We start from the raw sequence: 12,772 nt of genomic DNA on the forward strand, positions 1-12,772 counted from the left end.
TTGGTTCCAGGTTCAATGGGATAACATTTCATTGCTTGGAAATAACGCAAGTTTGATCAATGCCATGTTAAAGGAACTTGTCCTGATACAGTAGACTGGCTTCTACTGGTTTTGCTGAAGATTTGAAAACCAGTAAAGTTCAAATATAATACGTATAGAATCTGGGCACAAAAATCTGTTAGTAGATTAGTGGCATACTATGTGTTATGGCATGATGATATTCCTGTAGTGGGTTGACCCTAGCTGTATGCCAGGACTAGGGAGAGAAAATATAATGGAGGGTTCACGTGCTAAGGACAGAGAGATATCACTCACCAAATACCCTCATGGGTGAAGCAGACTAGAGTCAGAGATATTAATTGAATGTATAACTAACAAAATCAGAGACAGATAATGAGAAGTCAAAACAGATCTAAAAAATCTTCCCCCCACCCCTCCCTCCTTCCCAGCTCTATCTCCTCCCCCAGTGGCACAGGGAGACAGGGCATAGAGGGTTTTAACCCCAGTTTGTCACAGGTTTCTTCTGCTGCTGCTCAGGGAGAGGAGTCTTTCCTCTGCTCCATTGTGGGGTACCTCTCATGGGAGACAGCTCTCCATGAACTTCTGTGAGTCTGTCCTACAAGAGACAGTTCTCCACAAACTGCTGTAGAGTGGGTCACTCTTCCATGGGGTGCAGTCCTTCAAGGACAGGCTGCTCCAATGTGGGTACCCCATGGGATCACAAGACCTAACAGGAAACTTGCTCCAGCATGGGCATCCCACAGGGTCACAGCCTCCATTCAGGCACCCACCTGCTCTTGCATGGATCTCCTCTCCAGGCTGCAGGTGGATCTCTGCACCCCCATGGATCTCCATGGGTTGCAGGGTCACAACTGCCTCACCATGGGCTGCACCAGGAGCCGCAGGGGAATCTCAGCTCTGGCACCTGGAGCACCTCCTGCCCCTCTCTCTGCACTGACCTTGGAGTCTGCAGAGCTGGTCCTCTCACATGTTCTCAGTCTGTTCTTCTCAGGCCACAATTATATCTGCACAACAACTTTTTTCCTTCTTCTTAAGTATCTTATCACAGAGGCATTATCATCATTTCTAATTGGCCCAGCCTTGGTCGGCAGTATTTCCTTCTTGGAACAGACTGGGATTGACTCTGCTGCACATGAATGAAACGTCTGGCAGCTTCTCACAGAAACTACCCCTGTGACCCCAGTGGTACCAAAACCAGGCCACACAAACCCAATCCAATTCCTAATCTCAGCTCAGTCCATCTCTGTAATAAAGATAACACAAAGATAACAATTATGGAAGAAGAAATTAAGAAAATGTACCAGATGCTCATGGTGTGGTAAGAACAGACTGGAATGAGTTGATAGTTTTCAGTTAGAATCTGAGTTCTGGAAATACTTGATGTGCTGGTCAGGGAGGAGCACATTCATCCTTTTTGTACAGGGGAGATCCTTGAGTTTACTGGGTCCAATCAGCTTCATGATCTGAGGTATTTCTGCTTCCTGGTCCACAGGAGCCAGTTCTGGTGGCTGTGGGGACTGGTTTGCCTTAGTTCCTGGAGGAAGGGAAGGAATGCCAGATGCCTGAACAGGCTCTGGACTGAGCGGACTACAAATCTCCTGTTTTCCTTGTCACAGAACTTATTCCCAAACACTTATTTTTTTCTGCCTTGTCAAGCAGGCTAGGAGCTAAGTGTTGTCACAGTGAATGCTGCTATTTCTGTCCTGAGTGTTAGCTGGGAAAACCTTAGCCCAATGTCCATTATGTTACACAGCTGTCCAGGAGCAGTCATTCCACATGACCACTAGATTGACCAAACTTCTTGTTACTGGCAGTGTTCCCCTGGGACAAAGCTGTTGTTGTGCTTTATGGAGTGTGTTATAAGTCTTCTTCTCCCTGTCTCCTCACTGTACTTGTACCCAATGTGCTTTGCAGAAATGAACTGAGGGACTTCTAGAATTTCCACATACATGGAACACTTTCCACCGCGTCTTGTTTCTGTAAAGGGAACAGAGAGAGGCTGAAATTATATTGTCTTATCTACAATAGTAATCACAAATTAATCACAATATCAATGTATGGTGGTAAAATTCTATGGGGAGATAGGTTGCAAATGCTGTCCTCTATTTATCATGTAGCCTCCTTTCTTTGAAAGGAAGTAATCGTTTCATATGGACTTACAAGGTTAGGGAATAGCCTAATGATGCTGTAAACTAGAAGGCATCCATGCCTGCAAAATATTATTCTTTTTCTCAGACATTTGCAAACATTAACTGGTAACCTCTAACAATGACCCTTTGAGGTGCTTTCATCTGTGTTTGACAGAGTGGGAAATAGATAAAAAACTATGAAAGAACAGAGGAAAGGTCAGAGAGTGAAATTTGTGAAATCATGTACATCCCTGTTCTTTCTAAGTCAATGACCTTCAGAGAAATCCATAGTAGTTTTACTTGTATCTTTACTGTTTCATTCAACATAGTATTAGACCATGAATAATGAAGTTTACACTATACAGGCAGGGTAGCTATTGATTTACACAAGGTATGTCTCATTTATTAATCTGTAAATACTATGCAAATATATGCATGACAAGAAATCAAATCAATGCCTGTCACTTCTCCTTTCAGTCTGGATGCTTTCATGAGTATAAACTTGACATTAATATTGGTTTACAGAAATGTACTTGCTGACAAAGCAATGATTTACACTGGTGTGCAAATCGCTCATAAGAGTGGAGAGTTTTTGTAAACAGTGTGTGTAACCTGGACCTGCTGTCCCATGAGTGCCATTTTATAGATGATCTTAGATCCCTTCATTATACCAATTGTTAAAGTATAATAAGAGAAAGGGAAAACTCTTAAAAATTTTTTAAGGTCTTGTGGACGGTGTCTATCTGAAAGTTTGTTTCTACCCAACACTAGGGTTGGGTAGAAAACATGCTGAAAGGAGAGGTTTGGATGGAACTCAGGGACAAAAAGAGAGTTTGTGACCTTTGGAAGAAGAGGCAGGAAACTCAGGGGGACTACAAGGTTGTCAAGAGGTTATGCAGGAAGAAAAATAGAAGGGTCAAAGCCCAACTAGAACCTAATCTGGCCACTGCTGTAAAAGACAATAAATAATGTCTTATTAATCAATAATAAATACATCAGCAACAGAAGGAACACTAAAGGAGTATCTCTGTCTTTGATTGAATGTGGAGGGAAACACAGTGACAAAGGATGAGAAAAAGACTGGAATACTTAATGCCTTCTTTGCCTCAGTCTTTAATAGTAGGAGCTGGATACCACGCCTCTGAGCTGGAAGACAGGGATGGGGAGCAGAAGGAAGAACCCACGATCCAAGTGGAAATGGTCAGTGACCTGCTACACCACCTAAACACACAGAAGTCTGTGGGACTGGATGGCATCCACCTAAAGATACTGAGGAAGCTGACAGAAGTTCTCAGCCACTTTCCATCATTGAAAAGCAATCCTGGTTAACTGAGGAGTTCCAATTGATTGGAGGTTAGGCAGTGTGACACCCATCCATAAGGTGGGCTGGAAGAACCAAGGAATTACAGACGTGTCAGCCTGACCTTGGTGTTGAGTGCCATCACAAGCAGATCATTCTGAATGCCATCACGTGGCATGGACAGGACAACCAGGGGATCAGGGACAGCCTGCATGACTTCATGAAAGACAGATCCTTCTTTACTTACTTGATCTCCTTCTATGACAAGATGACCTGCTTAGTGGAGGAGGGAGAGGCTATGGATGTTGCCTACCTGGACTTTGGTAAAGCCTTTAACACCATTTCCCAGAGCATTCTCTGGGAGGAATTCTAGGAAAAAAATAAATTTAGGGGTTCTTCTTTGCTCTTTGCTGGATAGCTTTATGCATGTCACTGTTTTCAGAATACCAGATAATTTCTTGATATAGAATGGGACACTGAGACTCTGTGGCCTCTGTCTGAGTAATAACTATTTTGGTGGTAGTATTTATAGCTTCTACTTACTGATATATTGGGGAGCAGACATTTTCCATATCTGAACATGTCTGCATTTAAGCATGATCTGATGCATACTTTTTTGTGAGAAAACAAATGGCTTTTTTTAGATAGTTGTACGTAATGGAATATCTGCTAAAGGAAAGCGTTGGGTCATGATAGAAACACCATGAACAAATTCAAGATATTTTTTCTTAATAAATATATGGTTTTATTTCTGTAAGCTGTTTTTTTTTTTTCTTTCATTTTAAAATCTGGTTTTTACCTTAGCATCTTTAGATATCCTGAAACAAGAAAGATAAAAAATTATTGAACTGGAGACTGTGGTCTGAGCATTTTCTGCATTACTATGAGATGGATATGTCATAAGAAAAAAAAACCAAAAATACATTTTTAAAGCACAGCTTTGAGGACTCCAGAGGTTCAGTTAAGCATTCAGCATGAACATCTGCAGGCTGAATCTCAGACTTCCCTAATGCAATGACCTCATTTCTCTACGAATTGGTCTCTGTACTCAGCTGGTTGTAGGTTAGTTAAAATCAACCTCTCTTTGCTAAGTCGTACTTCAAAAATTCCTTTAGAAGTTTTCACACTGAATACATTTCCACCTGTCAGTTCACATGAACCCATCCATATCTTCCAGGAACAAAAAAAGTCTGAACTAACTGTTGATGGAGTTTTATGACTCATTGAAGCCCTGAGGTATGTGAAACTGGCTTTAATTTCTAAAAATCAATAATGCGTTTAAGCGGTGTGTGCCTCTGATAGTCTTACCCCAGTGAAGAAGAAAATGCACTCAGTATAACAGGTGAAAATAGATTTTCATTCAATTTTAGGCTGAAGCAGTGTTTCTGAATATAGCTCTGATAACAGAGCTCAGTTGTTGGGTTTAAGTGAAACCGTTGTGTAATACATTGCAGGCAGCTGAGTCTGCTGCAATGGAAGAGAAAGACAAAGCCCTTTTGGCAGAGTTTTCAAAATGAAAATTAAGATTTTCTGGAGGTGAATCACTTCCTGATGGGCTGACAATGCTATGAAATCTGTTTGTTTTAAATATTGCTGGTGATATATGGAGCCCGTTGTATGCCACAGTCATTTGATGGTGTGTGATTCACAACACAATTTCCTTCCACTGCAAGCCTTTTGTGTCAGTCAGAGAAAAGAAATAACAATCCATCCCGGGTCTGTATTGCCCTGTTTAGACCACTTCGGAAAGCTACAAAGTGTCCTGTATAATACAGCTTGAATGATAGGTTTCCATAGCTTTTTTCAGGTATTGTAAGCTTCTCATGCAAACACAGTATATAAAAAAAATATATCTGTGTTACTGTTATCCTACCATCCCTGCAATGCAAAATACAGCAAGAAAAAAAAAAAAAAGTAAATATGTCCCATTTCAAAAGTCTGCATTTGAATTGTTCATTTCTCTGTTAAACATTGCAGCACATTTTTGGTGTACATCCCTTACTGGTTTCTTAAAAGAGTGAGAATTAACATCCCTGTGGGCTGCACTCATGGAATGACTTTGCCCTTGGCTATCTCTGCAGTAGTTTTCAACCATTGGTTAGACCTCCCTTAAACCATCCCTCTTGCTTTGTTACCAAAAAAGTGGTTCTCAATTTGCCACATTTGTCAGTATTTATTTTTTAGTCTGCCAATAACTTTAGCACTTTTAATTGATTTACCAGTGATTCTTCATTACCAAAGGAATTATAATAGATCACTGTACAAGGGATCACTGTACAATAGAGTGCACTGTGCAAGGGCACTGTTCTTCTCTGTAGAATCACCTCTGGACATTGTGGAGGATCTCAGTCTGTCTGCAATGTGTACTTTTGGCAATTAGAACAAGAATAAGGGTAATAGCAAAATCTTGTGATACATCATGAAAGCCTCACTTTTCTGAGGTATTTTTTAGGATATGCTTTAATTCTTCAGGGTAAGTCACATGAAGTAATTGAAGAAACAGTGAAAAAAGAGTGACGCTAAGCATTGAATTGTTGTTTTCTAAATGATGTTTGACCTTGTCTAATCTCCAGATGTCACAAAAAGAACAATGCTGCAAGAGAGAACTAGTGTTTGCTGTGGAGAACATGATAAACAGTTTTGACTTGAGTCCTGTGAATATATGTTTGCATAGGAGTCATGGAAATTCAGAACCTGCTGGAAGAGTCAGAATATAAAGCTGGTTTGGAGCAGAGTTAATTTCATTACTCCATTAATCTTACTTCTGAGCTTGTTTAAAAGTAGCAGACTTGCAAATGACTTTGAGTTCTGCAGGAAGATAATTTTAATTTTATGGGGCACTTTTACTCAGAAGTAGGCGTTTTGCAGCTGAAAGCATATGGTGTTGGAATTCTCCCTGTCTGTCATGAGGACTGGATGATGCCAGCACACTCTTCTGCCTTCAAATGCTGTGGCGCTTTGTAGAGTTTCTGCCTATTAATAATGTACTTAGAGAAGAATTCACTATAAGAACCTTGTTACTGGATTCCAATGAGGCTAATAACTACTCTGCAATACTCACCAGCATTTGCTAATGCTCAAGAGCTTTAGCAAAGGTTAACCTTCTCAGGGGCCTCTGAAAGCACACAATCAAGTGGTGTATATAATTTTGTGTACACAAAATACCAAAGATACTTCTTTTAGGATTCTAACGTTCACCTTGCAACAAACAAGCTAGAAAATAGAGCTGTGTCTCTTCAAAAGTTTCAGACTTCCTGAGGTTCAAAGGCTCTGAAGGGTTTCAGCATCAGTTTCCCATCTGTTGCAGTAAGTAGCAATTTTAATAATGAATATACCTCATGGAAGCTTCAGGTCTCATCATTCAATGACATTTTTTTGCCTACTGATTCAGTCATGTTTTTTTACAGTAGTTAAAACCAAAAACAAACAAAAAAGTCCCTCACAGTCATGACCTTGCAATAATATAAGACCTTTCCTTTTCTACTGAAATAGGAAAATGTGGGTAACTAGTAGACAAGGTAATGTAGCTTACTCAGATAAAGGATTGCAAAGCAAATTTATTCTTGCTCATATTCTTTGTAAAAGTTGTGTTGAGTAGTTTATTCTGCAGGTCTGTACATTATTTGAGCCTCCCCCGGACTATGTGACATTCACATGATATAGCGGCAAGTTTCTGCTATTCAGCTCCTTCAAATAAAATCAGAGGACCGAGAGGCATTAAGTGCATCTGAATTAATAAAACTAATGTTTTATGGATACATTTAATCCTCCATTTGTCAATTAAGAATTCCAAATATTTTGATATCTGTATTGTATCCAATTTAAACTTGTTCTTAAAGAGAAAAATTTGTTTACACTTTCAATCAGTATTCAATAATGGTAAACTCATCATGGAGTTATTTTATCTCTTTTACAGTTAGCCAAATCTTGCCATTATTGCTACCTCTCAAAATAGTAACCAAAGCTGCTCTTGCAGATCCTGCCATTCATGAGGTGAATTGATTTCACCTGTACCTTTGAAGTTTTAAAATCAGTATGCATTTTTATATCTCTTCTGTGCCAGTAAAATCTTTCATTTGCACCTTTTTTTTTTAGAAATGCTGCAGTAAGACAAATCACTGAGACTGATTTAACTGGAAACACTACCTGTATATCTAATATCCTGTTGAAAAAGCAACACCTATACCTTTGATTCTATACCTATAACTTCCTTGATTCTTAAGGAACATACATCTGTCTGCCACAATGTCTGGTAGATGGTATATTGTGATTGTCATTAGTTATTTCTGTTGCTGGTATCAGACTATAATTATTTGGAAGTACACGAGCAATTCAGTGCTCATAGTATTTGAACACATGTGAAGTTTCAACAAAATCTGTGAATTCATCAATTTCCTTTATGAATTAGAATCATATACCAAAGAACATCAGTGCTATTTTGTGGGTTTAACTGCTATTATTTAAACGGCTCTTACGCATTTTGTCTTGAAAACAACTCCAAATTCAAATACACTTTATAGAAAATGTTAAAAAAATCCTCTTTCTCATGAGGATTCAGCCATAATGAAAAGTCATCTACATTCTGGGAGAGAATACTTTTTTGTACATTTTTCTCTAACTTTCATTCTCCCTTTTTGTGCCTATTGAAATGGAGATTGAGTAACAAAGACACCATATTTCAGTCATTACTGCTCCTGATAAAACCTATAAGATTAATTTGTGACCATTTACCCACATACTTTTGTCTTTAGTGATTTTAATTCATCTTTACTCAAGTGAGATATTTTATGCTAGGGAAACCTCTGCCAGAAGATGCTGATGTGGTTAAATCACAGCACCTTCATGTGATTCCTGGAACAGTTTGCTCAGTGTTGCATTAGAGTGTGCTCCAGCAAGGCCAGAGGTGGTTACAGTGGGTGCCAACCCCTTGGGTGTCTGTCTTACTAAGGAATGTACTCAGTTAACTGAGATGTCAAAAGGCTAAGAGTGCAAAATGGAAGGTCACATAACTAGCTAGAAAGATACATTGCTGTCACCTTTGCTGTGTCCTGTGTGTGCACCCAGTGGGTACCCAATAAGTACCTCATTAACAATTATAAATAAGAGATGAGTAAAAATCTGCATATTTTTCAGTTCAGCTTTCCTAGGAACTCAGCAAACATTTTGTCTTAGAAAAATTGGTACCAAATTTTCCTCCTTCAGCACTAATTACAATTCTCTGTCAGTTTTCTCTCTCGGTCACCCACCTTCCCTACATTTTTACCTGAGCAGAATCTACACTTGATAAAGAAAACTGTGGTATCTTAGGTACCATTGTATGGCTGCTCATGGTAAGTGCTCCTGGTTTAATCATCTTTGTTAACTATTTAGTTGCTTTGCTGGTCATTTTTTGGAGTTTGTGGTAAAGTTTTTAGTTACCAAGGAAACAAACTTTTGGTAAAGGAAAAAATTATTATGCAAATATTGTCTTTAATAGGAAAGAAGTAAAGCTATTTTGTAACTTTCGTAGCAAAACTAATAGAAAAGGAGAAGTTATGTAATTGCTGTACCCTACTGTATTTCCACACTGGATAAAGTAGCCATGTTATGGTTCCACCATCGTGAAAAACAGATGACTAAGTAAAAATTATTATTTTCCTCTTACACTGATTTCAGTGGCACTGCTTACAAAAGACATTTTTAATCAGCATGAAGAAGGGACACAGAATTAAGCAAAAACATGTACTGCCATGAAACTATTAGGTCATGTTGCATCTTAGAGAGATCCTCCATTCTAGGGAGACCGGATTTCAAATTCTTTCTGTTATTTATAGTGACTCTTTCCATAGTATGGTGTGTTTGCAAAAAATTGCTCGTTTAAAAAATCATGGGGAGTCAATACACAATCTGGCATAAGTAACTCCCAATTAAAATAAACAGAACCCTGAGTAGGAGGAAAAGAAATTAAATGAGGAGCAACTTAAAAAAGACATGAGATGAAATTTTAAGCAGTCAGATACTAGCACAATTAAAATTACTAACCTGAAATTAACATTCTGCTAGGGGAAATATAGTAATTTAGGAGACCAGATAATTTTTGGTCATATTAACAGTGTCACATAGTCACAAACCATTCCCTTATCTAATATAGTAACACTCTTGCAATATGGAACACATTTGCCTTTTTAATTACTTAGCTGTTAAAAAAAAATTACACTTTTATTCCCAGTGGATAGCTAACAAATTGTGACTTTTCTTTGCTTCATTAGAATTGGGTAAACGTGACCTTGACATACTTCTTTGAGCTTCATCAAATGCACTTATGGCAGAGGAAGGAGTTAATGACTGTGAATTGCTGTGTGAATTCTCCAGCATTCCCCCAAACCCCGTAACTTGCAGATAATTTTTTTTCACTGTCTCTTCCTGTTACTGATAGATTTTAACTTTCATACTTTTGGTTTTATGGGGCAACTCCAGTTTGGGCACATTCAAGGGAAAGCTATTATGGAAATAAGATAGGTACATTAAAAAAAACTCAATCCATATCTGCCTTGTGACAAAATAAATCAAACGCAGATCTTTCTTCCCAAATTTTGCCTGGAGGTGCTACTTAAGAATACAAATTGGCAAAATAAAATCCCAAATGCCTTAGGATAAACTGGTTTATGGCTTCCATAGTTTGCCTAGTCATTTTCTTTTGCAACCTGAATAGAAGAAGAAAAAGAAGGAATGCTATGACCACCTATTTTAGAACTATATATACCCAGAAAAAACTGAGTTAATGTTATTATCTCTTAAAAATGCTGCTTAAGAACGAAGCTTTTAACTCTGCATAAACCAAGGCTGGGAGATCCATGAGATCACCCCAACAGAATATGACTCAAGTGATTGTATGTGAATGTGCAGTGCTATAGGCTTTCCAGATTAGTTAAAGAGCCTCTTTACTGCAACACAGATTTAGGTTATCCTTTGACAAGACTGGAAAAGGTTCTCCTTGTCTTATGGCACAGAACCATGTCCCATCTGCCTCTCTCAGGCTCTCCTGCTGATATCAGTAAGGAGCATATAAGGGCGATGGAGTGAGATTCAAGCCTTGTTCATCTTAATTGACATCAACAGCATATAGGGATTTTGGGATGTGTCACAGGTTTGTCAGATCTGTTAGATCAAGGTATTTATCTCAGGAGCATCCCTAAATCCCTAGGTGTTATCTGATGCTGAGAGTTTTGCACTCTGCCCCATTTTTTTGTCCCCTCTGGCTTGATTATAAGCAGCCACATTTTCAAAATGGAGATTGCTCTATTTCTGTCTTCCAGTGTTTTCTGCGGGGTCATGCACATCACCTACATGCTCCATGAGACACTGAAAAGATTTTACAAAGGCACAAACGACAGCGGGGCACATAGCACAGGCTTAATGAGGTGGTTCATTTTGAAAGACTGTTCCAGAAGGGCAGCCATATTTTGCCACAATGAGTCAAGATAAAACAAAATAAACAAATGCTTTGATTTCACCAAAAACTTGATTTGTACTCTTGATTACTGTTGAAACCAATTGGTGATATGTAATAATTTCAGGATTCATCTGGAGGAAATTCTAACAAATAGACAGCGGTTCCCTAAGTAGTCTTGAATCAGTTTGACAGCTAGTAATAAGCAACAGCTCCTGCCACAGGCATCAGTTCATCCCTTTAGTTCATCAATTCAGCTCAAACAAACTCCACTTGTGTATGTTCTCTGTTGGAGTTTGTGCTGGGCCATTATTCTCTGTACCCGTAAGGAGGTCTAATCCTGTTTGCCATTGGCTGCCTGTGCTCTCCTGTCCAACAAAAACTCCTCTGTATGCAACTTTTTTTTTTTTTTCTCATGATGGGGGATGGACTTATCCTCTTAACCACACTGTTTTAGTGGGTTTTTGCACACCCTGTTATTAGACTGTCTTGGCCCTCCTTAACACATAGATTCATAAACCGGTATGTGCAGCACCTGCTGCTCCTCTTTTACTCCACAAGAAATGCTTTCTCTTTCATGTAGCACACCATATCACCCACTGACACCTTTTTTTCCTCAGACTTATCCCAATGATTTTACCATTCCAATCATAAGAATTATTCTTTTTTAATCTTAGTGTTGACAATTAAATCACATTTCCCCTTATCCATGGGAATTTCCATTTCACTCTTCTTGTTACCCTGGCATTTGGTATCCAAGACAACAAACTATTTCTTGTCTTCAAGTTTGGTGTCTTTATAGTTCTGCTGGATGGCAATAAATTGACTGTGACTTTATGTCCCTTTGCAGCCCTCTCCAGGTGTGTTCCAGCAGGTCTCCAGCTAGGGCTCTACTGCTTCACATACAATACAAGCTCTGCAGTTCACACAGACCTACCAGGCATGCTTTTTTGCTGCTCTGAGAGGAAAATAAAACATAAAGAAGGCAAGTCACAGCACCTGTCTTCCCACTGGCAATGTTTTATCGACTAGTTTAGTGCAATTCTTGCAGAGAAAAGACCAAAATATCTTTTGTATCTCTCCTGGTGTCCCATTGACCTGCATTAGGGACCCTCTGTGTATTTCTCTCATCATTACCATTCTTGTGCATTAACAAACAGGGAATCAGATTCCCCAGATTAATTTTTAGTTAGTTTATTTAATCCAAATGAAACACCTCCAAGTAATAGTATTTGTTTTGAGGGTTTATAAAATGTTCAGGTCTTCTGAAGTCTCATTTTCCAACTTCTCCTTGCAACAGAAAGAGCTAGAAATCTGTAGGGTTTGGTGGATTTTTTTCCCTTATTTTTGTTTGGTTTTTTTGTTCTGTTTTGAGTTTTTGAGGTTTTTTTGTTCTGTTTTGTGTTTGTTTTTTTTTTTTAATGGAAAAAAAAATTTAAAATGTTTTTTTAATTTTTTTTTTAAATGTTGAGGCATTCCTTTCAGGAATTGGAGCCTGAAGAAAAATACTGTTATCAGGAGATAAATACCAACACCAACAGCAGGGGAGCTGGCAACACTATTATCTTGTGTGCATCTTAGGAGCCTTGGCAATCACATCCCAGCTGCTTATTCAGAAAAGTTTGCTAGTTGACTGGAATCTTCAGCCTCAGTGGCAGCCTTCACCAGGTATCTTGGTGAAACACATTCAGCTTGGTCAGTTCCTACCTGGGATGGTGCAGAACCATGCACGTACTGAATAAAATTGCTGAGTTCGGACACTTTCGAACTCTGAACAGCAATTCTTAGCTCTGGATCTGAAATTCAGGTATGAAATTTGAATCTGAATTTCAGTTCATATGTCCAAACAGGTTTAAGTCAATATCCTTGGTATAAACAGGTCTAAAATCTATG

The sequence above is a fragment of the Motacilla alba genome, chromosome 3, assembly GCF_015832195.1.
Source record: "Motacilla alba alba isolate MOTALB_02 chromosome 3, Motacilla_alba_V1.0_pri, whole genome shotgun sequence".
Taxonomy (NCBI): domain Eukaryota; kingdom Metazoa; phylum Chordata; class Aves; order Passeriformes; family Motacillidae; genus Motacilla; species Motacilla alba.